This window comes from Pseudorca crassidens, chromosome 11 (assembly GCF_039906515.1).
Source record: "Pseudorca crassidens isolate mPseCra1 chromosome 11, mPseCra1.hap1, whole genome shotgun sequence".
NCBI classification, from domain to species: domain Eukaryota; kingdom Metazoa; phylum Chordata; class Mammalia; order Artiodactyla; family Delphinidae; genus Pseudorca; species Pseudorca crassidens.
The window spans coordinates 33,986,728-34,012,886 of record NC_090306.1 but is presented as its reverse complement, the minus strand read 5'-3'; positions in this window follow the sequence as shown (position 1 = coordinate 34,012,886).

Sequence of the window (26,159 nt, the reverse complement as noted above, 5' to 3'; positions counted from 1 at the left end):
GATTTCCTTCCTTTTGAAGGCTGAATAATATTCCATTGTATGTATTACCACCTTTTGTTTATGTTTTCATCCGTTGAAAGAATAGGTTGCTTATTCCTCTTGGATATTGTGTATAGTGCTGCTATGAACATGGGTGTGCAAATATTTCAAGACCCTGCTTTCAATTATTTCAGATATATACCCAGGAATGAAATTGTTGGTTCATATGGTAGTTCTGTTTTTAATTTTTGAGAAACCTCCATTCTATTTTCCATGGTGGCTATACCCATTTACATTCCCTCCAACAATACACAGGGATTCCCTTTCTCCACATCCTAACCAACACTTGTTGGTTATCAGTTGTCTATTTGATGATAGTCATTCTAACAGATGTGAGGTTATGTGTCATTGTGGTTTTGATTTGCATCTCTCTGATTATTAGTAATGTTGAGCATTTTTTCACATGCTTCTTGGTCATTTGTATATCCTCTTTGGAGAAATGTCTATTCAAGTCCTTTGCCTGAAGAATTTTTTAATTAAAACTTGTTTCATGATGTTTAGGACTGCAGTCTGTTTCTTTTGCTTCCAAAAGCTGTCTCCCCTTACCCCTCATCCATCCTTCTGCACCTCATTCCTTTGGCTGTACATGGCAGGTGTTCCCTTTTATTTCCTCCCTTATTCATTTTCTTTCTCAAATCAGGAATGTCTTTATTCCACCAACTTCATCTACCAAAACTCTATCTAGCTTTAAGGATGTCTTAAATTCTTTCCAGTTATACAAAACTTTCTTTTTTAATGCTTACAGAGCACTTTATTTAAAATCCTGTCGTCACATTTATCACATGCTACCTTTTATTCAATTTTATTCATTTGTCACATAATCTAAAATAACCCCCCAACAAGTTCCTCTCTATCACATCAGTTTTATTTATGAAACTTATTTCTCCATTTATCTTATTCATTAATTTCTTAGTTGTTTCTCTCTGTCTACTACCTTTGCCCTCCGTAGACTGTGAACTCTGTGGACCAGGAATTTGCTTGTATTATTTATGGCAATATTTATAGCACCTGGAACAATACATGGCAGTTGGAGGACATTTAAAAAGTATTTGTTCAATAGGTGCATAAATGGATGAGTAAACAAATGAATAAAAATAGTGCAAAAGAACAAAAATGAATGAATGAAAGAATATTAATGAGAATGAGTGAAATCACTGAGGAAGAGATATAAAAAGAAGTGCATTCTCTCCTTCATATCCTCATAAACTAAACCCATACTGCTAGGTAAAACTATAATGTGTATTTTTTTTCTTTTCTGCTGAAAAAACTTGAGCATATTGGGATTTCATATATTTGCTTCATCCACCTTCTTTCCTTTTCTCTAGAATAAGTTAAGAAGTAATACACTGGTCTCAGTCTTCCCAACAGGATGCTGATTATAAAAGTTCCCCATAATTTGCTGATTCAGTAGAAATTAGATATCACATTAACTGTCTAATTGGATCACCTAGCTGCATGTTTTCTTTCTTTCTGAGATCCCACAAGTGTATATCCTCCCTCTTTCTACTTCTCTGGGTAGGTGTCAACACCCCTCATGTCAGGTAGAATAGGCCCAGGAATTCGTAGATCCTATACCCTCATTATCAATCCCAATGACCATAAAGAAGTCTTTCTCCAAACTAGAGACATGAATAGACTTTTGCTTTCTTTAATGTTTACATAAAATTCATTAGCAACTGAACAACTTCACCCTAAGGACCACTAGACTCCTGATGGTAAGAACAAAAGGGTGAATTCTAAGGCTAAAGCAATTTAATTCCAACCCATAACAGAGTCTATTAGAATGCAGCACTTCTTCTCTCCTCACAACAAGCCTCAGGTGTGGCTATGTTGGGCAGTGATTTGTGAAATGCAGCAGGACCCTGTGGGGTCCTCCCAGGTATAAATTCTTTCTGTGTCCCCTGTTTCTTTTGTGTAGGAAATAAGCTTTGTTCGGCCTCCTTGACCTTCCCTGAGTTCCAGAGGGAAGATTCAAACAGCTGCTTATCAGAGAATGGAGGGAATGCAGAAACAAAGAGGAGCAGTCAAGAAACAGTAGTGCAGCCATGGGGCAGGGTCCTGGTTCCTCCTCAAGGAATATATATAACAGAATACCTTTGAATTCTTCTGAAGGAGAAAAGACCCCCAACCACGTGGAGGATGGTAACTTGAGACTGAGAACAAGGGTCCTGGAACACTGCCCTGGTTACCTCACCACCAAATAATCAGAAGAAAATCTACACACAGTGGAAGATAACAATGACTCTGACCCCCCTCCTCAGGTGATTCTCCCTTTAAAAACTTTCATGGCTGAGCAGAATATTCGTAGCTGGTTTTTGGACATGAATCCATGTTCTCCCCAGGTTGCTGGTCTCCTGAAAAAAAGTAGTTTTTTCCTTTTCCCTTTCATCTCTTGAGTATTGGCTTTCAAGTGGCGAGCAGCTGAACCTGAGCAGTAACATTAGGAAAACAGACTTTGGAGAAAGACTGTTTTGTTGAGTCCTGCCTCTGCCACCTCCTTGATGACCATGTTACTTAATCTCTCCATCCCTTGGGTTTCTCATTTTTAAAGTAGAGATAATAATACTACTTACCTCATAGTATGTTGTGAAGATTGAATGTATTCATACTTATAGAGTGCTCAGGAGAGAGCCTGGCATATGCTTATAGTTATTACCATTTATGCGTATACTCGTATGAGTTATCTAAATAAAAATCTAATCAGCATCCCTCAGGAAATGGTTGGTTTTGATTGAGTCATGGAAAAGACAGGGCTAATTTAGAAGAGAGGGGTGGTCCTTTTGGATTAAGAGACCCCCCCCAGGTCTGACTTGTTGGAAGACAACTAGCTTAGTGTCTGATATATTACTATACATCAGTAGTTACTCAATATGTTTGTGGAATAAACGAAGGAATAACTGAATGAATAAATTATCTATTAGCAGAAGAAAAAGGGAGATAGGCACACAAAAAAAGGTAAAAATTCTTTCTTTTGCAATTTTGCCTAATGTCCAAATGCTAGTTGGCATATCACTTAAATTGTATAGACTTTGCATTGGGTCTTTGCAATGGGTCCACTGGTTACTAAAGCCTAAAATTATGTATAAACTGATGTGTCCAAAAAGTTAAAACACTAATCTTCCTCTCAATTTAGTTTCTCCAGTCCCAAGTCTGCCAGTGTCCCAAGACAATTTTGGCAGATCCACTTCTTTTATTTCTTCCATACAATCCCCTAAAGGGAAGAGGACATGAGGAGGAGAAAGGGACTTGTAGAAAAAGAAAAATAAAGAGAAAGATGAGAAAGAAAAACGGTAATATGAGACTGTGGTTGTAGTACAAAGGAAGGTATGTTTAGAGAGGAGAGGAATAGTAATTCTGGAGACCTATGACCTTCATCACACTGGCTTCCCTCATCTCTGTTACCTTCTCAAGTGAATTTCCAGATTCCCAGGGAACACCTGAATAGATGCTCATTGAAAATCCTCTTTCATTATGATGAGGATGGAAAGTTGGAATGTACCCCAACCTCTTACTGATCTATTTTGACTTATCATATTACCTGAAAACTATATTGATCACACCCATCCAGCAAAACTCCAATCATGTGTGATCCTAATCACTGGTTCTCTTCATGCCTAGACAGGAACAGCTGAGTGTTGATGGAGCAAGTCACTCTTCACAGTAAAATCTTCACTAGAAAGTTATGATGATTCAGTACCACTCTGCAATTCTATCATATTTCTTTAGTTCATTCACTCTCTCACTCTCAACAACTCTCTGCTCTCTGAACAAATGCAACCCTACCTCCTTCTCCTTTTCTCACAGCTCATTTGTTCTACCCCTTGTCCCTTCTCACAAACAGAGGACTGCTTCTTTTGTTTCCTCAATCAGTTGCTCCAAGGAATACTCCTTGTTACTTCCTCATTCCTCACAGTCCCTATCTAATTTAGCACCAAATTCTGTTCATTTTGCAGCCTAAAAAATAACTCTCAAATAAGTCTCCTTTCCATCTTCACATTAGCAAGTTTCAAGGAGAAATGATTTCTCTCACTTGGATTACTGCCATTGCTTCCCAACCAATTTCATAGTATCCATTCAATAACTCTTAAAATTCAATCTATTCTTTTAAAAAGTTTAAATATGTTTTTCAGTGTGATATTGTACATATACTGAAAACTGCACAAAGTGTGAATATACGGTGAAATACATTGTCACAAATCCAACACCTGTTTAACCACCACCTAACAAATAGGGCATTGCCAGCACTGAAGCCCACCTAATGCTCCTTCTAATAACTATTCCCTCCTTCACCACTCATAGTATAACTACTATCCTAACTTCTAACACCACACATTAGTCTTGCCTGCTTTTAATTTTATGCAAATAGAATGAAACTGTATGTGTTTTTCTGTGTCTGGCTTTTATCTAACATTATGTGCTTGAAGTTCATCCATGTAGTAGTGTTCAGTCTTAGTCTGTTCATTCCCATTTTACATAGAAATCCATTTTATATGTAAGTGACAATTTACTTATTCATTCTACTCTTGATGAACATTTGGTCTGTTTCTACTTTAGGGCCGTTAAGAACAGCAAACTGCTATGAACATTTTTCTACATGCCTCATGCTACACATGGGCACACATTTCTCTTGGGCCCATCCACTCTAGTCACAATAGTCACAGTGATTTTCCTAATGCAACTCTAATCCTATTGTTCTTCTCTCAATGACTTTCAATAACTCTTGGGAAAAACTAAAATCTTAATTTGGCCTATAAAACCCTGCATAATCTGGATTCTCTCCTTCCAGAGCCTCTTCTTGAACAATGCCTTCTTTGCTCCAAGTTCTTCTTTCATTCCCTGAAATGGGAAACATACCTTCTTGTCACAGGGTCTTTCACATCTTCTTTATCCATACATCAATTGATGGACACTTAGGTTGTTTCCATATCCTAACTATTGTAAACAATACTGCAATGAACAAAGGGGTGCTCATATCCTTTTGAATTCGTGTTTTTGTTTTCTTTAGATATATACCCAGAAGTGAAATTGCTGGATCATGTGGTAGTTCTATTTTTAACTTTTTGAAGAAACTCCATAATGTTTTCCATAATGGCTGCACAAGGATTCCCTTTCTCTACGTCCTTGCCATTACTTACTATTACTTACTATTTCTTATCTACTTGACAATGGCAATTCTGACAAATGTGAGTTGATATTTCATTGTGGTATTGATTTGCATTTCCCTAATGATTAGTGACATTGAGCATCTTTTCATGTGCCTGATGGCCAACTGTATGTTTTCTTTAGAAATATGTTTATTCCTCTGCCCCTTTTTAAATTGGATTGTTTTTTCATTGTTGAATTGTATAAATTTTAAAATATATTTTGGATATTAACCTCTTCTCAGATATCTAATTACAAAAATATTTTCTCCCATTCTGCCTTTTAATTTTGTTGATGGTTTTATTTCCTGTGCAGAAGCTTTTTAGTTTGATGTAATCCTACTATTTACTTTTGCTTTTGTTGCCTTTACTTTTGGAGTCAGACCCCCCAAAAAACATTGCCAAGATTGATGTCAAGGTGCTTTCCACCCATGTATTCTCTAGGACTTTTATGGTTTCAGGTTTTATATTCAAGTCCTTAATCAATTTAGAGTGATCTTTTGTGTATGGTGTAAGACAGTAGTCTAATTTTATTCTCCATATGTGGCTGTCCAGTTTTACCAACACCATTTAGTAAAGAGACTATCCTTTCCCCATTACACAATCTGCACTCCTTTTTCATAAATTAATTGACTATATATCCGTGGGTTTCTTTCTGGGCTCTCTATTTTATTCCGTTGGTCTATATATCTGTTTTTATATCAATACCATACAGTTTGATGACTATAGCTTTGTAAAGTCATAAAATCAAGAAGTATAATGCCTCCATCTTTGTTCTGCCTCAAGACTACTTTGGCTATTCAGAGTCTTTTGTGGTTTCATACAAATTTTAGGAGTGTTTTTTAACAGTTCTGTGAAAAAAGACATTGGAATTTTGATAGGGGTTGTGTTGAATCTGCAGATTTCTTTGAGAAGTATGGCTATTTTAATGATACCAATTCTTCCAATCCATAAACACAGAATAGCTTTCCATTTATTTTTGTCTTCTTCAATGCCTTTCATCAATGTCTTATAAATTTTAGTGTACAGGTCTTTTACCTCCTTTGTTAAAATTATTGGTTAACGTTTTGATGCAATTATAAATGGGATTGTTTTCTTAATTCTCTTTCTGATGGTTTGCTGTTAGTGTATAGAGTGGAACAAATTTTTGTATATTGATTTTGCACCCTGAAACTTTACTGAGTTTGTTCATTTGTTATAAGTTTTTCTTGGTGGGGTCTTTAAGGTTTTTTATATGTAAAATAATGTCATCTGCAAACAGTGACAGTTTTACTTCTTACTTCTTACTTTCTAATTTGCATGTTTTTATTTCTTTTTCTTGTTTGATTGCTGTGGCCAGGACTTCCAATACTATGTGGAGTGAAAGTGGTAAAAGTGGACATCCTTGTCTTCTTCCTAATCTTAGAGGAAATCCTTCCAGTTTTTCACTATTGAGTATGATGTTAGCTATAGACTTGTCATATATGGCCTTTCTGATGTAGAGTTATGTTCACTCTATGCCAACATTGTGGAGAATTTTTATGGGTGTTGAATTTTGCCAAAAAATTTTTCTGCATCTATTGAACTGATAATATGATTTTTATTCTTCAGTTTGTTAATATGTATCACATTGATTGATTTGCAGGTGTTGAATGATCACTGGAAAAAATCCCACTTGATCGTGATGTATGATTATTTTAATGTATTGTTGGATTCAGTGTGCTAATAGTTAGTTGAGGATTCTTGCATCCATGTTCATCAGTGATAGTGGCTTGTAATTTTCTTTTTTTTTGTAGTGTTCTTGCCTGGTTTTGATATTAGGGTAAAGCTGGCCTCATAAAATGAGTTCAAAAGTGTTTCCTCTTCAATTTTTTAGAAGAGTTTGAGAAGTATTAAATCTTCTTTGATTGTTTGGTACAATTCACCATTTAAAGGCATCTGGTCCTGGACTTTTGTTTGTTGGTAGGATTTTGATTACTGCTTTAATCTCCTAACAAGTAATAGGGCTGTTCAGATTTTCTATTTCTTCCTGATGAAGTATTGCAAGATTATATGTTTCTAGAAATTTATCTATTTTAGAAGGTTGTCTAATCTGTTGGTGTATACTTTTTCATAGCAGTCTCTTATGATTCTTTTATTTCTGTGGTGCTGGTTATAACTTCTCATCTTTCATTTCTAATTTCTAAAAAAAAGGCCCTGCCTTTTTTCTTAGTGAGTGTAGCTAAAGGATTGATTTTTTTTTTTTTTTTTTTTTTTTTGCAGTACGCAGGCCTCTCACTGCTCTGGCCTCTCCCATTGCAGAGCACAGGCTCCAGACGCACAGGCTTAACAGCCATGGATTACAGGCCCAGCTGCTCTGCGGCATGTGGGATCTTCCCGGACCAGGGCACAAACCCGTGTCCCCTGCATCGGCAGGCGGACCCTCAACCACTGCGTCACCAGGGAAGCCCCAGGATTGATAATTTTGTTTATCTTTTCAATGAACAAGTTCTTGGTTTCACTGATTTTTCCCTATTGTCTTATTAGTCTCTCATTTGTTTATTTATGCTTGGACCTTTATTATTTCTTTCCTTCTACTAAATTTGTGCTTCAGTTATTTTTCTTTTTCTAGGTCCTTTACATGTAAAGTTAGATTGCTTGAGATTTTTCTTGCTTCTTGAGCTAGGCCTGTATCAGTATGAACTTGCCTCTTAGAACAGGTTTTGCTACATCCCCACAGATTTTGGTATGTTTTATTTTCATTTTCATTGTATTAAAGAATTTTAAAATTTCCTCTTTGATTTCTTCATTGACCACTGGTTGTTCAGTAACATGGTGTTTATCTTAACATATTTGTTTGTTTGTTTGTTTGTTTCGGTACGCGGACCTCTCACTGTTGTGGCCTCTCCCGTTGCGGAGCACAGGCTCTGGACGCGCAGGCTCAGCGGCCATGGCTCACAGGTCCAGCTGCTCCGCGGCATGTGGGATCTTCCCAGACCGGGGCATGAACCCGTGTCCCCTGAATCGGTAGGTGGACTCTCAACCACTGCGTCACCAGGGAAGCCCTGTCTTAACATATTTGTGATTTAAAAATTTTTTTTCTTATGATTGATTTCTTGTTTCATACCATTATGATTGGGAAAAGTGCTTGATATTACTTCAACATTCTCAAATTTATTGAGACGTGTTTTGTGGCTTAACATATGATTTATCCTGGAGAATGTTCCATGTGCATTTGATAAGAATGTATTCTGCTGATTTTGGATAGGGTTTTCTGTACATATATATTAAGTTCCTTGGTGTAAAACTCATTTAATGCCACAATTTTCTTATTGATTTTCTACCTGGATGATCTATCCATTGATGTAAGTGGGGGATTAAAGTCCCCTACTATTATTGTAGTGCTGCCAATTTCTCCATTTAAATGTGCTAATATTTGCTTTATTTATATAGGTGCTCTTATATTGGGTGCATAAATATTTACAAATATTATATCTTCTTGTCATGACCCCTTTATCATTACATAATGCCCATCTTTGTCCCCCATTAAGCCTTTTATTTTAACGTCTATTTTGTCTGATGTAAATATAGCTACCCCAACTTTCTTTTGGTTTCCATTTGTGTGAGACACCCTTTTCCATCCCTTCACTTTCAACGTGTGTGTGTCCTTACATCTTAAGCAAGTGTCTTGTAGACAGCATATAGATGGGTCTTTTTTTTTTTTTAATTCACGCATCCATTCTATGTCTTTTGACTGAAGAATTTAGTTCATTTTCATTTAAAACAATTATTGATAGGTATGTACTTATTGCCATTTTATAACTGCTGTTTAAAATGTTAGTTAAATATAGCCAATTATACACAGAATTATATGGACAAATATATAAGTGCCTTTTCTTAAAATATAACTTAATTACGAGAATATATTTGAACACTTCCATCTTGATGGAATGTCAATCTTGGAGCCTCCAACTATTTGGTCCTCTCCAGTGCAGCTGTAAGGTACAGACAGGACTCTCACTACCAGCAGCATTCCTGTGGTAAAACTATGTGAGGCCTAGATTGTCCTCAAATTATCAGAGCAACATTTTTTTAAATAAGAGAATAATGAACAAATAACAAACAGAAATACAAAGTAGCATCACAGAAATAAGACGCTGCTGTATGTGTGAAAAGTCGGTGAATAACTATAAAGTGTAACTTCTGGATTGGATATTTTACATGAATTTTTCATTTCTTTATTGTTTACATTTTTAGTTGATACTTTTAATCATATAGGGTATTTGATATTATATATATATATATATATATATATATACACACATATATACCCACTCTTTTTTTTTTTAGATTCTTTTCCCACTTAGGCCATTACCCTTGTGCTATACAGCAGGTTCTTATTAGTTATCTATTTTTTATATAGTAGTGTGTATATGTCAGTCCCAGTCTCCCAATTTATCCCTCCCCCCCCTTATCCCCTGATAACCATAAGTTTGTTTTCTACATCTGTGATTCTACTTCTGTTTTGTAAATAAGTTCATTTGTACCCTCTTTTCAGATTCCACATGTAAGTGATATCATGTGATATTTGTTTTTCTCTGTCTGGCTTATTTCACTTGGTATGAAAATTTCTAAGTCCATCTATGTTGCTGCAAATGATATTATTTTGTTCTTTTTATCGCTGAGTAATATTCCATTGTATATATGTACCACATCTTCTTTATCCATTCCTCTGTTGATGGACACTTAGGTTGCTTCCATGTCCTGGCTATTGTAAATAGTGTTACAATGAACATTGGGGTGCATGTATCTTTTTGAATTATGGTTTTCTCTGGGTATATGCCCAGGAGTGAGATTGCTGGGTCATATGGTAGTTCTATTTTTACTTTTTTAAGGAACCTCCATACTGTTCTCCATTGTGTCTGCATCAATTTACATTCCCACAAACAATGTAGGAGGGTTCCATTTTCTCCACACCCTCTCCAGCATTTATTGTTTGTGGATTTTTTGACGATGGCCATTCTGACAAGTGTGAGGTGATACCTCATTGTAGTTTTGATTTGCATTTCTCTAATAATTAATGATGTTGAGCATATTTTCATGTGCTTTTTGGCCATCTGTATGTCTTCTTTGGAGAAATGTATATTTAGATCTTCCACCAATTTTTTGATTGGTTTATTTGGTTTTTTGATGTTGAGCTGCATGAGCTGTTTGTATGTTTTGGAGATTAATCCCTTGTCAGTTGCTTCATTTGCAAATATTTTCTCCCATTCTTAGTGTTGTCTTTTGTTTTTTTTTTATGGTTTCCTTTGCTGTGCAATAGAAATTATACATTTGTAATTGAATGTATGGATGTATTTTGGACTTTAAATTATTTGAATTGAACAACTTGCAAACTGGCTTTGCTGCTAAAAGCTTTCTGCCCTCACATTTGTCTTTTGTCTTTTTTTTTTTCAGAAAATGGTTTACAGGAAAATTTCAAGGAAAAATAAAATTTATTTTTTTAACTACATATATTGTAGAGGGAATGATTTAAAAAATATAACATTTACCTGTTCATATTTGTTTAAATACCTAGTTATTTCATATTTAATATTATGTGTTTTATTAGATGTTTTCTAATATCTCTTCAACATTCTGTAGTTATTTGATTCTTCTTTGATTCTTTGATTTTATCCTCTGATCCTAGTGTGATCAGGATGAGTGGAATTATATCTTATTATATATCCCTCTAGTGGCTAAAATTTAAAAGGAGTGCAATATTAAGGGAGAAAAAGAATCACAATTGTTCCAGAGAAAGAATATGCATTTAGAGAAGGAAAAGGGTCAGGAAGAACAGAAAGTAAGTGAACTAGAGAGTGAGAGAAAACTTAAATAAGAAGTCAGGTAGGTAAAATAGGTAGATAAGGAGATGAGTCAATATTTTCTAGCAAACATTGCACCAGGAACTTATCATGTATTTTCTCACTTAATGTTCACAAAAGCTCTACAAAGAGGATACAATCACTATTTCATAGGCAAAGAAGTTGAAGCTTAGAGGATAAAATAACATGTTCAAATCATACAATTAGAAGCTGTAGAATTGGAATTTGATTCCCTTAATATTCAGTGAAGTTGGAAACATTGACGATTAAGTGGATGTTTTCCTTTATTCCTTATAGGGTTGCAATTTCCTGTTGGCTCAACAACTGGATGAGCAAGGATATGATAGATGGATGTGACAGGGCTACCACCCTAAAACACACCTATCCACCTACTTATGGTTCTTGTGGAACTGGAAATGAGGGGTGGAGTTCATTGATGACATCCAGGTTCGTAGCTCCAAACATGATACATTAGTTTAAATAGATGAAGGAAAAAAAAAACCCAACAACCCAGCAACACCATGACAATTTGGGCTAAAGAAGTAGTTTGTATATCCTAGTTCTGCAAAACATAGTATTCATATGCAGGAATTCTTCATGACCTTGGGTTAAGAGAGATAATAGCCTTCATCTCTCACATATGCCTGTTATTTCTTATTTTTCTTTATCATTTTCATGACATGTAATACTGTCATGAAAATACTGTACCTATAAACAAAGGCTAGGGATGGGCTGTATTTAGTAAAACAATACACTGGTTCTAGGCAATATCTAGACATAGTGAATAGTTTTAAGGATATGTCTCAGGCAATGAAACATGTACCAAGCAGTGCCTGTTAAATTCTAAATACTGCTTGTCAAAATCTAGAGCTTATTGCTTTCTGAAGCATTTTTTTTCTTAATGTTTGAAGGAACTCCTAACACATATAAAGAAAAAAATTTCCTGTAAGGTAGATCTCACTTGTATATTGCCTACTTGACTATCTAACTTAGAATTTTGAATATGTTTGTTTGTTTATTTATTTATTTATTTATTTATTTATTTATTTATTTATTTTGCGGTACGCGGGCCTCTCACTGCTGTGGCCTCTCCCGTTGCGGAGCACAGGCTCTGGACGCACAGGATCAGTGGCCATGGCTCACGGGCCCAGCTGCTCCATAGCATGTGGGTTCTTCCCAGACCGGGGCACGAACCCGTGTCCCCTGCATCGGCAGGCAGACTCTCAACCACTGCACCACCAGGGAAGCCCTTGTTTATTTTTTTGTTTAAAGATTATTAGGAATGAGAAAAAATTCATGGACGTCTTTCCTTAGACTATGCCCTCAATAGATTATTTATTGATCTTTCAAGGCCCATCAATTGTTCTGCTTCTTGATGCTATTTTTATACTTCTTTTTATTATTATTATTATTTAACACAATACTGTATTTTAACTTTTTTTTTTTTTTTTTTTGCAGTATGCAGGCCTCTCACTGTTGTGGCCTCTCCTGTTGTGGAGCACAGGCTCCGGACGCACAGGCTCAGCGGCCATGGCTCACAGGCCCAGCCACTCCGCGGCATAAGGGATCTTCCCGGACTGGGGCAGGAACCCATGTCCTCTGCAACGGCAGGTGGACTCTCAACCACTGCACCACCAGGGAAGCCCTGTATACTTCTTTTATCCTTTTATAAGATTTTAATTTCCTTTGAAGAAAATGTTTTATTTATTATGTTAATTTTATTTTTAAAAGTAAAAGTAGTACTGACAAGTCAAAAAAATCAAAGTGTATAAGGAAAGCATTCATAATTTCTATCTTTTCCATTTAATCCTATCCCATTATATATCCCATGTGATCAAATTGGTGGGTAATCTCCAAACCTTTCTCTACTTTCATACCAATATATACAAGATTTATTTCCTTTTTATTGCTTACTCCACATATAATTCTGTAACTGCAAAAAATTCTTATTATAGATATTTGCTCTTAAATCACTTATTTCTAATGTTCATTTTAGTAGGAGCATATTATTCTATACTACCAATGCATTGTCCCACTATTGATAAATATTTTGTTACCAATTTTTTAACACTGCTATGAGAAGATTTGTACCCAACCGAAAAGCTCTTAGAACTAATAAATGAATTTGGTGAAGTTGCAGGATATAAATTTAATTTACAGAAATCTGTTGCATTTCTACACACTTATAGCAAACTATCAGAAAGAGATCAAGAGGAAAATATCATTTATAATGCATCAGAAAGAATACAATACCTAGAAATAAATTTAACCAAGGAGGTGAAAGACCTGTACTCTGAAAACTATAAGAAGGAAGTTGAAGATGACAAAAATAAATGGAATGATAGCCTGTGTTCTTGGGTTGGAAGAATTAATACTGTTAAAAAGCCCATACTACCCAAAGCAAACTACAGATTCAGTGTAACTCCTATCAAAATGCCCATGACATTTTTCACAGAACTAGAACAAACAATCCTAAAATATGTAATGGAACAACAAAAGACCTCGAATATCCAAAGCAATCTTGAGAAAGAAGAACAGAGCTGGAGGTATCACACTCCCTGACTTCAAATTATACTACAAAGCTACAGTCATCAAAACAGTATGGTATTGACACAAACACAGACACATAAACCAATGGAACAGAATAGAAAACCCAGAAATAAACTTATGCTCATATGATCAATTAATCTACATCAAGGGAGGCAAGCATATACCATGAGGAAAAGACAGTCTGTTCAATACATGTTGTTGAAAAAACTGGACAGCTACATGCAAAGAATAAAACTGGACCACTTTCTCACATCATATAAAACATAAACTCAAAAATGGATGAGAGATTTAAATGAAACCATAAAACTAGAAGAAAATATAGGCAGTAACATCTTTGACATCAATCTTGGCAACATTTAAAAAAATTTGTCTCCTGGGGCAAGGTCAACAAAAAGCAAAAGTAAACTAAAAGGACTACATCAAACTAAAAACCTTTTGCACGTCAGAGGAAACTACCAACAAAATGAAAAGGCAACCTACAGAATGGAGAAAGATATTTGCAAATGATATATCTGATAAGAGGATGATATCCAAAATATATAAATAAATACATACGGCTCAACATCAAAAAAAAAAAAAAAAACCAAGGAAAAATGGGATGAGGATCTGAATAGTCACCAAAGAATACATATAGATGGTCAACAAGCCCATGGAAATGTGCTCAACGTCACTAGTCATCAGGGAAATGCAAATCAAAACCACAATGAGACACCATCCCACAACTGTCAGGATGGCTACTATCACAAAGACATAAAACAAGTGCTAAAGAGGATGTAGAGAAAAGGAAATCCTTGTGAGTGTTAGTGGGATTGTAAATTGGTGCAACCACTATGGAAACAGTATGGAGATTCCTCAAAAAGACTAAAGATATATTATGATATGATCCAGCAATTCCACTTTGGGGAATTTACCTGAAGAAAACAAAACCCCCACTAATTTGGAAATATACATACATCACTATATTCACTGTAGCATTATTTATGATAGCCAAGATATTGAAGTAACCTAAGTATCCATCAATAGATGAATGGATAAGAAAGATGTGATAGCTCTATATATATATATATATATATATATATATATACACACACACACACACACACACACACACACACACACACACATATACCACAGTGGAATATTATTCAGCCATAAAAAAGAATAAAATCTTGCATTTGAGGCAACATGGATGGATCTGGAGAGTATTATGCTACGTGAAATAAGAGAAAAACATTGTATGATTTCACTTATATGTGAAGTCTAAAAAACAAAACAAATGAATAAACAGAACAAAATGGAAAAGAGACTCATAGGTACAGAGAATAAACTGGTGGTTGCCAGAGGGGAGAGGGATGGGAGGATGGATGAAATAGGTAAAGAGGATTAAGGCATACAAATTTCCAGCTATAAAAATAAATAATTCATGGGGATGTAATGTACACACAGGTAATATAGTCAATAAACTGTAACAACTTTGTATGGTGGTAGAGGGTAACGGAACTTTATTGCGGTGATCATTTCATAATGCATAAATATATTGATTCATTATGTTGTACACCTGAAAATAATATAATATTTTATGTTAATTGTAACTAAAAAAACAGATTTGTAGTAAGTTCCTGCAGAATAACTTCTCAAAAATGGACTGGGAGAATTAATAGATATTTTCAAATGTCTAATCAAAAAGATAGTAGCACTCCCTTCAGGGATACATAAGAATATCTGTTTGCCTGCTCAGCTCCCAGTACAGAACATTATCAATCTTTTAATGTTTACCAAACTGGTGAAAAATAATACCCTATTATTTTCTAATTTGCTTCTTCCTGACTACTGGAGGTGACAAATATCTTTTCACATGTCCCTTTTTAAATCTCTATTACCTCACATAGTTTCTTCTTTGTCCCAAGTCCTGCCATCATTCTGAATCTTTTCAATGTACATGTGAATTAATCATCCAAAAACATGGCGATTTTTTTCCTTGGCATCTTCATCTCTAATGATATTCACCTCCACCTGCATAAGCCATCCACTTCCATGGCTACAGATGAACTTGTCATCATCTGGAACTACTTGAACTTCTAAACTAAATTTAGATATCTTATTCAGAATACCACATTCTTTCAGCTATTCTCCTTCCCTTTCTCAGATACTCCCACAATAGCTGTTAATCCACTTAATTGAGACTTCCAGTCCCATCTCTTTGTTTTCTGTAAAAAGATCATCTCATAAGCAAGAATGCTCTGCTCTTCAAAAAATGAAGCAATCAAAGCTTTGGAAAGCAATGTTTCTTACTCTTCATTGGGATAATATAATATCTTCGTTGGGATAATATAATATCCATGATTTTCAATATGAGGAGCTGTAGGGAGTGTTTAGAAATATTGGGATTGTTTCGGGTTATCGCAAATACTAAGGGTTCACTACTGATATATGAGACAGGCTTCTAGGAGAATGGTATATGTCCTTCAAAACCTGGAACTCTTCCACACAAAGAAGTATTATCCCATCCAACATACTAACAATGGACATTGTTAGGAAACACCACCTCCCTTTTTTTTTTTTAATTCAGCAAATCTGTAGGATACAAGATTTTTTTTTCACACACACACACTGTATTTTATTTTTACAAGAGATAAATAAACTGACACCAAGCATTGTAAAAGGATGACCACAACAAAAGCAACAATGATTGTAATTACCAAACATGAAACACACTCATACTATGTCATAATATTGACATTCAGTCCAGTAATCCTCCACTGTAACAGCTCCTCTACTTTGCAGTGAAAATTGATTTGTATATTTTTCCCTCTGAGTCCTTGTGGGATTTTCTTTTTTTATTCAAACAGAAAGTCACAAAAATTCTAATCATCCTCATCAGTTCACTCAGTCCCATGCAATTAATATTTTTTCATCTTGATCTTTTGTTAGCACTTTTATGAATTCATTAGTTTTCCATTAGAGCTCTGAAAATGCTTATTCATTCAGTTCAGCAGTATAATCATTTACCAGAAACCTGTATTCGTCAGAGTCTTTTCCATAAATTACTTGAAGATGAAACCATTTTATAGGAACATTTTTGCAAAAGCATCAGAGTACACACAGAACTGTCTGTAAATGACCAAAGACTTAAAAATGACCATGGTTGAGGATTTGATGAAAGTTCATAATAATGCAATTGACAAGGAAATTTAGTTATTTCTGAGATATACATTTTAAAGTAATAACTAAAATTATGACTTATAACATTATACCAGAACGTATAAGATTTTTAGAAATTTCATGTAATGACTGAAACATTTATATTAGCATATTTACATACAAATAACTCAAAGAAAGTTAAGTATCAGTTGTTTTTTTTTTGTTTCCTTGTATTTTTATACTGCAGGTTCTTATTAGACATCAATTTTATAAACATCAGAGTATACATGTCAATCCAAATCACCCAATTCAGCACACCACCATCCCCACACCACCATGGTATTCCCCCCTGGGTGTCCACACGTTTGTTCTCTACATCTGTGTCTCAACTTCTGCCCTGCAAACCAGTTCATCTGTACCATTTTTCTAGGTTCCACGTACAGACGTTAAAATATGATATTTGTTTTTCTCTTTCTGACTTACTTCACTCTGTATGACAGTCTCTAGATCCATCCACGCTCAACAAATGACTCAATTTCATTCCTTTTTATGGTTGAGTAATATTCCATGGTATATATGTACCACTACTTCTTTATCCATTCATCTGTCGATGGGCACTTAAGTTGCTTCCATGACCTAGCTATTGTAAATAGTGCTGCAATGAATATTGGGGTGCATGTGTCTTTATGAATTATGGTTTTCTCTGGGTATATGCACAGTAGTGGGATTGTTGGATCATATGGTAATTCTATTTTTAGTTTTTTAAGGAACCTCCATACTGTTCTCCATAATGGCTGTATCAATTTACATTCCCACCAACAGTGCAAGAGGGTTCCCTTTTTCCACACCCTCTCCAGCATTTGTTGTTTGTAGATTTTCTAATGATGCCCATTCTAACAGGAGTGAGGTGATACCTCATTGTAGTTTTGATTTGCATTTCTCTAATAATTAGTGATGTTGAGCAGCTTTTCATGTGCTTCTTGGTCATCTATATGTCTTCTTTGGAGAAATGTCTATTTAGGTCTTCTGCCCGTTTTTGGATCAGGTTGTTTGTTTCTTTAATATTGAGCTGCATAAGCTGTTTATATATTTTGGAGATTAATCCTTTGTCCATTGATTCGTTTGCAAATATTTTCTCCCATTCTAAGGATTGTCTTTTTGTCTTATCTACAGTTTCCTTTTCTGTGCAAAAGCTTTGTAGTTTCATTAGGTCCCATTTGTTTATTTTTGTTTTTATTTCTATTACTCTAGGAGGTGGATCAAAAAAGATGTTGCTGTGATTTACGTCAAAGAGTGTTCTTCCTATGTTTTCCTCTAAGAGTTTTATAGTGTCCAGTCTTACATTAAGGTCTCTAAGCCATTTTGAGTTTATTTTTGTGTATGGTGTTAGGGAGTGTTCTAATTTCATTCTTTTACATGTAGCTGTCCAGTTTTCCCAGCACCACTTATTGAAGAGACTGTCTTTTCTCCATTGTATATCTTTGCCTCTTTGTCATACATTAGTTGACCATAGGTGTGTGGGTTTATTTCTGGGCTTTCTATCTTGTTCAATTGATCTATTTTTCTGTTTTTGTGCCAGTACCATATTGTCTTGATTACTGTAGCTTTGTAGTATAGTCTGAAGTCAGGGAGTCTGATTCCTCCAGCTCCGTTTATTTCACTCAAGACTGCTTTGGCTATTCAGGGTCTTTTGTGTCTCCAAACAAATTTTAAGATGATTTGTTCTAGTTCTATAAAAATGCCATTGGTAATTTGATAGGGATTGCATTGAATCTGTAGATTGCTTTGGGTAGTATAGTCACTTTCACAATATTTATTCTTCCAGTCCAAAAACATGGTATATCTCTCCATCTGTTGGTATCATCTTTAATTTCTTTCATCAGTGTCTTATAGTTTTCTGCGTACAGGTCACTTGTTTCCCTAGGTAGGTTTATTCCTAGGTCTTTTATTCTTTTTGTTACAATGGTAAATGGGAGTGTTTACATAATTTCTCTTTCAGATTTTTCATCATTAGTGTATAGGAATGCAAGAGATTTCTGTGCATTAATTTTGTATCCTGCAACATTACCAAATTCATTGATTAGCTCTAGTAGTTTTCTGGTGGCATCTTTAGGATTCTCTATGTATAGTATCATGTCATCTGCAAACAGTGACAGCTTTACTTTTTTCCAATGGTGTGTTTCTCCTTGGGTTTATCCTGTATGGGAGTTGCTGCGCTTCCTGGACTTGGGTGGCTATTTCCTTTCCCACATTAGGGAATTTTTCGACTCTAATCTCTTCAAATATTTTCTCTGGTCCTTTCTCTCTTCTCCTTCTGGAACCCCTATAAATCAAATGTTGTTGCGTTTGATGTTGTCCCTTAGCCTGTCTTCATTTCTTTTCATTCTTTTTTCTTTATTCTGTTCCACAGCAGTGAATTCCACCATTCTGTCTTCCAGGTCACTTATCTGTTCTTCTGCCTCAGTTATTCTGCTATTGTTTCCTTCTAGTGTAGTTTTCATTTCAGTTATTGTATTGTTCATTTCTGTTTGTTTGTTCTTTAATTCTTCTACGTCTTTGTTAAACATTTCTTGCGTCTTCTCAATCTTTGCCTCCATTCTTTTTCCGAAGTCCTGGATCATCTTCACTATCATTATTCTGAATTCTTTTTCTGGAAGGTTGCCTATCTCCACTTCATTTTGTTGTTTTTTGTGGGTTTTATCTTGTTCCTTCATCTAGTATATAGCCCTCTGCCTTTTCATCTTGTCTGTCTTTCTGTGAATGTGTTTTTTGTTCCACAGGCTGCAGGATTGTAGTTCTTCTTGCTTCTGCTGTCTGCCCTCTAATGAATGAGTCTTTCCACCCCCCTTAATAATCTGATTAAAAAGAGGAATGCAGATGTAAATATATTGTTTTATGATTTAAGCGGTTCTACTGACCCCTGATGCCCATTAATGGCGCCCAGATTTAAAAACTCTTGCATAAATTAGGTAGTATTTAAAAATACAATTGGCAGTATTCAACTCTTGCAAAGCTTCCTCATGTTGATCTTCCTGTCATGCTTGAACCCCACAGAATAAACTGCTCTTCTTTTTCTGTCTTTTAGGAAAGTCTAGTTAAGCATGAATACAATAACCCCTTCAATATTTTTTTCCATACAATGGCTGAAATGTTATAATTTTCACAAAGAACTTCACCACTCTAAGAATAATTTTTAAGACACTATAAAATGCACAGATTTTGTGTAACAATATTACTATTAATTATAAATGCCCTCTTCTATTTCCTACTCTGCCTAAAGAATGTATTACTGAGAAAATTTATTTTCCTTCTGTTCCTTGAAAAGGGATTAGTTAGGACTCACAGTGCCCTGGACAATCTAGATAAATTGTAGACTTTAAGGATGTTCTTAATCTTCACAAGGAACATATTCACATAGAGTAAAGCATCAACAAGTATACTAAATTTTCTTCTCCTCACAATTGGGTAGAGTTGTTTCTTCTTTCCTTAATTAGATACATAAAAATTGCTGTTCATTCTAATATGGTTTAAGTTCCATTTACTATGTCATCTCTTTTTTATCTCTCCACATACCTTCACTCCCTTTGCTTCTATCATATTTAACTGGTCACCATCTCCTGGATTTGGAATGTATTTCACCCTTCTTTGCTTTTTGTCAAACCTTTTTTTTTTTTTTTACTCATTATTCTATCAGCGGAAGTATAGTCATCCTTCAAAACCCAACTCAGCATTATTTTGTCCATAAATTCTTTTCCTGATTAACTACAATCAGAATTATTTAGTGATTTAGAATTATTTAGTGATTTTTCAAAAGAGATAAATAATTTTATCTCTTTTATGGTTTTATTTGATTATGTCACATGTAGTTTATTGTATATTTAATGTATGCCTTTCACTAGACAGTAAACTCTTGGAGATCAGAGCTATCCCTTTTTCATATTTGGGTCCATGTCCCACAGGACACAGCACCATGCCTTGACTACATCTAAAATATCTCCCTTTTTATTTCTTTAACAACATACTATTCATTTCCCCTTCAGCAATTATCACAAGATGTAATTACTTTCTTTATTTACACATACATTTACTGCCTGAATCTTTCAATAGAACGTAAAGTCCATGAGGAAAGGGACTATGCCTATCCTAGATACCATTGTTTCTCCAGATGAAAAAGGAGTTAATCAATAACTACCTGTTTTTCCATAAATTTAGCCTCCAGATTGTCAACATCTTGAAGTTATGGACTAATGTACAATTTATCTTCAGATTATTCCCTAATGTGTAGTAAGTAAATGCTAGTTAAAACCATACATGGAGAGAGGAGGTGGTCAATATGGTGGAGTAGGAAGACACTGAACTCCGTCCCTCCCATGGACACACCAAAATTACAACTATTTACCCCCCAAAACAAAAACAAAAAATCCCAAATTATGGCTACTTACAGAGCAACTAGCTATGAGAGTAACCTGAGACTAGAAGAAAAGATTTTCTACAACTAAAGATATAGACAGGAACCACAATGAGACAGGTATGTGGGGTGAAGACACACTAGAGTCAAGACCCACACCCCTGGGTAGGCAGTGCACAAACAGAAGAAGAATCACAAATTGCAGAGGATCTCCCCAAGAAGCAAAGGGTCCAAGCCAAATCTAGGAAGCATAGAGAGTACCAAACTAGATGAACAAAAAGAGGTCCACATCAAGACACATTACAGTAAAAATAGCAAAAACTAAAAAGAAAAAGAAAATCTTAAAGGCAGCAAGGGAAAAAGAATTTTTAAAGAAGCCCAAAGAATGCTCATAAGAACATCAGCTAACTTTTCAGGTGAAACTCTGCAGACCAGAAGGAAGTGGCATAATATTCAAAGTAATGAAAGGAAAAAAACACTACAATGAAGAATACTCTACCAGGCATGTTTATCATTCAGATTAGAGGAAAAGATTTTTTCACAGACAAGCAAAATGTAGAAGAGTTTAGCATCAGTAAACAAGCTTTAAAAGAAATGTTAAAGGAATTCCTCTAAGCAGTCTAAAAAAGACCACAATTACAAACATAAAAATTATGAAAGGAAAAAATCTCATTGGTAAAGAAAAACATATAGTTAAGGTAGCAGATCAACCACTTATAAAACTAGTGGGAGAGTTAAAAAGCAAGCAACTATATTCACAATAAGTAGTTAAGGGATGCACAAAACAAAGATGCAAAAATGTAGAGTGGCTTGAATGTGTTCAAAATGAGATCATCAATTTAAAATATATAACAAACATAACAATAAAGAATAATAATCAAATCACAAGAAAGCAAAAGAAAAATAGAAGAAAGGATAAAAAAAATAACTACAGGGCTTCCCTGGTGGTGCGGTGGTTGAGAGTCCGCCTGCCAATGCAGTGGACATGGGTTCGTGCCCTGGTCCTGGAAGATCCCACATGCCGTGGAGTGGCTAGGCCTGTGAGTGGCTGAGCCTGCGTGTCTGGAGCCTGTGCTCTGCAACGGGAGAGGCCACAACAGTGAGAGGTCCATGTAACGCAAAAAAAAACCAAAACTACAAAACCAAAAAATGGCCATAGTACATACCCATCAATAATTAATTTAAATGTAAATGGATTAAATACTCCAATCAAAAGATGTAGCCTGGCTGAATGGATTTAAGAAAAAAAAGAACAATATATATATGCTACCTACAAGTGACTGACCTAAAGACACACATAAGCTGAAAATGAGGAGACAGAAAAATATATCGAATGCAAATGGAAATGAAAAGAAACCTGGAGTAGCAATACTTATATCAGACAAAACAAACTTTAAAACAGACTGTACCTAGAGACAAAGAAGGGCATTACATAATGATAAAGAGACTGACCCAACAGGAAGACATAACAATTATAAATATGTATGCATCCAACATGGGCACACCTAAATAAATAAAACAAATATTAACAAACATAAAGAGAAAGATTTACAGTAATACAGTAATAGTAGGGTACTTTAACACCTCAGTTACATCAATGGACAGATTTTTCAGACAGAAAATCAATAAGGAAACATTGGCCTTAAATGACACATTTGGCCAGATGGAATTAATAGATACATACAAAATATTTCACCCAAAACAGCAGAATACACATTCTTTTCAAATGCACATGGAATATTCTTCAGCATAGATCTCACACTAGGGCACAAAAGAAGTCTCAATACATTTAAGAAGATTGAAATCATATCAGACATCTTTTCCAACCACAAAGTATGAGACTAGAAATTACCCACATGAAAAAAAAATCTGTAAAAAACAGAAACACTTGGAGGCTACTCAACATTCTTCTACACAACCAATGGTCAATGAAGAAACAAAAGAGGAAATAAAAAAATACTTGAAGACATGAAAATGGAAACACAATTCTCCAAAATCTATGGCATACAGCAAAAGCAGTTCTAACAGGGAAGGTCATAGCAATGCAAAACTACCTCAGGAAACAATACAAAATCTTAAATAAACAATCTAAACTTTACAGCTAAATGAATTATAAAAAGAACAAACAAACCCAAAGTTAGTAGAAGGAAAGAAATAATGAATATCAAAGCAAGTATAAATAAAATAGAGACTAAAAATAGAAAACATCAATGAAACTAAGATGTAGTTCTTTGGAAAGAAAAACAAAATTGGTAAACTTTTAACCATATTCATGAAGAAAAAAGGAAAGGGTACAAATTAATAAAATCAGAAATGAAACTGACATCACTGAAATACAAAGGATCATAAAAGATTACTATGAAGAGTTATACACCAATAAAATGGACAACATGGAAGAAATGGAAAAATTCCTAGAAATGTATAATCTCCCAAGACTGAATGAGGAAGAAATAGAAAATATGAACAGACCAATTACTAGTAATGAAATTGAGTCAGTAAAAAAAAGAAGTCCCAACAAAGAAAAGTCCAGGATGAGACAACTTCACAAGTGAATTTTACTAAACATTTAAAGAAGAAACACTATTCTTCTCAAACTATTTCAAAAAATTGAAGAGGAAATAATGCTTCTAAACTCATCCTACAAGGCAGAATCACCCTAATACCAAAACCAGACAACGACAATTTAAAAAAAGAAAATTACAGGCCAATAACACGGATGAGTATAGATGCAAAAATCCTCAACAAAATATTAGCAAACCAGTTAAACAGTAGGTTAAAAGAATCATACGCCATGGGATTTATCCTGGGGATACAGGATGGTTTAATATCTACAAATGAAACAGTGTGATACCCCACATTAACAACTTGATGCATAAAACTAATATGACCATCGCAATAGATGCAGAGAAAGTTTTTTTAAAAATTCAACATCCATTTATGAGAAAACCTCTCTACAAAGTGGGTATAGAAAGAATATACCTCAATATTATAAAGACTATATATGACCAACCTGCAACCAAAATCATACTTAATGTTGAAAAGCTATAAGCATTTCCTCTAAGATCAGGAACAAGGGTGCCCACTCTTGCCACTTTTATTCTACATATTATTGGAAGTCTAAGCCACAGCAATCAAACAAGAAAAAGAAATTAAAGGTATCCAAATTAGAAAGGAAAAAGGAAGTGTCATTGTTGCAGATGACATGATAATATATATAAAAACCATAAAGTTGCTACCAAAAAGCTATTAGAACCTATAAATGAAATCAAGGACAATTCAGGATACAAAATTAATATACAGAAATCTGTTGCACTTCTATATACTACTAACAAACTATTTAAGAAATTAAGAAAACAATCCCATTTACAACTGCATCAAAAAGAATAATACCTAAGAACAAACCTAACCAAGGATGTTAAAGAGTTTAACTCTGCAAAGCATAAAACTTTGATGAAAGAAATCAAAGATGACACAAACAAATGGAAAGACATACCATGGTCATGGATTAGGAGAATTAATATTGTTAAAATAACCATACTACCCAAAGCAATCTACAGATTCAATGAAATCTCTACCAAAATAAAAATGGCATTTTTACAGAACTAGAACAAATAATCCTAAAATTTGTATGGTACCACAAAAGACCCCAGAGCCAAAGCAATTTTGAGAAAGAAGAAAAAAGCTAGAGATATCATGCTCTCTGATTTTAAAGTATATTACAAAGCTAAAATAATCATAGCAGTATGGAACTGGCATGAAAACAGACACATAGATCAATGGAACAGAAAGAGAATATAGCCATGCTTATACAGACAGTTAATCTGTGACAGAAGAGGCAAGGCTATACAATGGGGAAAAGACAGCTTCTTTAATAAATGGTTTTGGAAAAACTGGAAAGTTAAATACAAAAGAATCAAACTGGACTACTTTCTCACACAATATATAAAAACAACAACAAAAGCCACCTCAAAATGGACTAAAGACTTAAATGTAAGACCAGATACTATAAAACTCCTAGAAGAAAACATAAGCAGTACAGCCTTTGACATCGGTCTTAGCAATATTTTTTGGGATATGTTTTCTCAGGCAAGGTAAAAAAAGCAAAAATAAACAAATGGAACTTCATCAAAAAAATAGCTTTTGCACAGTGAAAGAAACCACAAATGGAATGAAAAGGCTGCCTACTGAATGGGAGAAGGTATTTTCAAATGATGTATCTGATAAGGGTTTAAAATCCAAAATATACAAAGAACTCATACAACTCAACATCAAAAAAAAAACCTAAAGAGAAAACTTGATTTAAAAATGGGCTGAGGGGGCTTCCCTGGTGGCGCAGTGGTTGAGAGTCTGCCTGCCGATGCAGGGGACACGGGTTCGTGCCCCGGTCTGGGAGGATCCCACATGCCGCGGAGCGGCTGGTCCCGTGAGCCATGGCCGCTGAGCGTGCGCGTCTGGAGCCTGTGCTCCGCAACGGGAGAGGCCACAACAGCGAGAGGCCCGCATACCGCAAAAAAAAAAAAAAAAAAAAAAATGGGCTGAGGGCTTCCCTGGTGGTGCAGTGGTTGAGGGTCCGCCTGCCGGTGCAGGAGGCAGGGGTTTGTGCCCCGGTCTGGGAGGATCCCACGTGCCGCAGAGTGGCTGGTCCCGTGGGCCATGGCCGCTGAGCCTGCGCGTCCGGAGCCTGTGCTCCGCAACGGGAGAGGCCACAGCGGTGAGAGGCCCGCGTACCGAAAAAAAAAAAAAAAAAAGGGCTGAGAATCTGAATAGACATTTTCCCAAAGAATACATAGTGATGGCCAACAGACATGTGTAATGATGCTCAACATCACTAATCCTCAGGGAAATGCAAATCAAAATCACAGTGAGATGTTACCTCACACCTGTCAGAATGGCTATTATCAAAAATACAACAAATAAAAAGTGTTGGCAAAAATGTAGAGAGAAAGGAACAAGTGCACTGTTGGTGGTATTATAAATTAGTACCACCATATATAATACATCTGAAGAAAATGAAAGCACTAATTTGAAAACATACATGCACCCCAATGTTCATAGCAG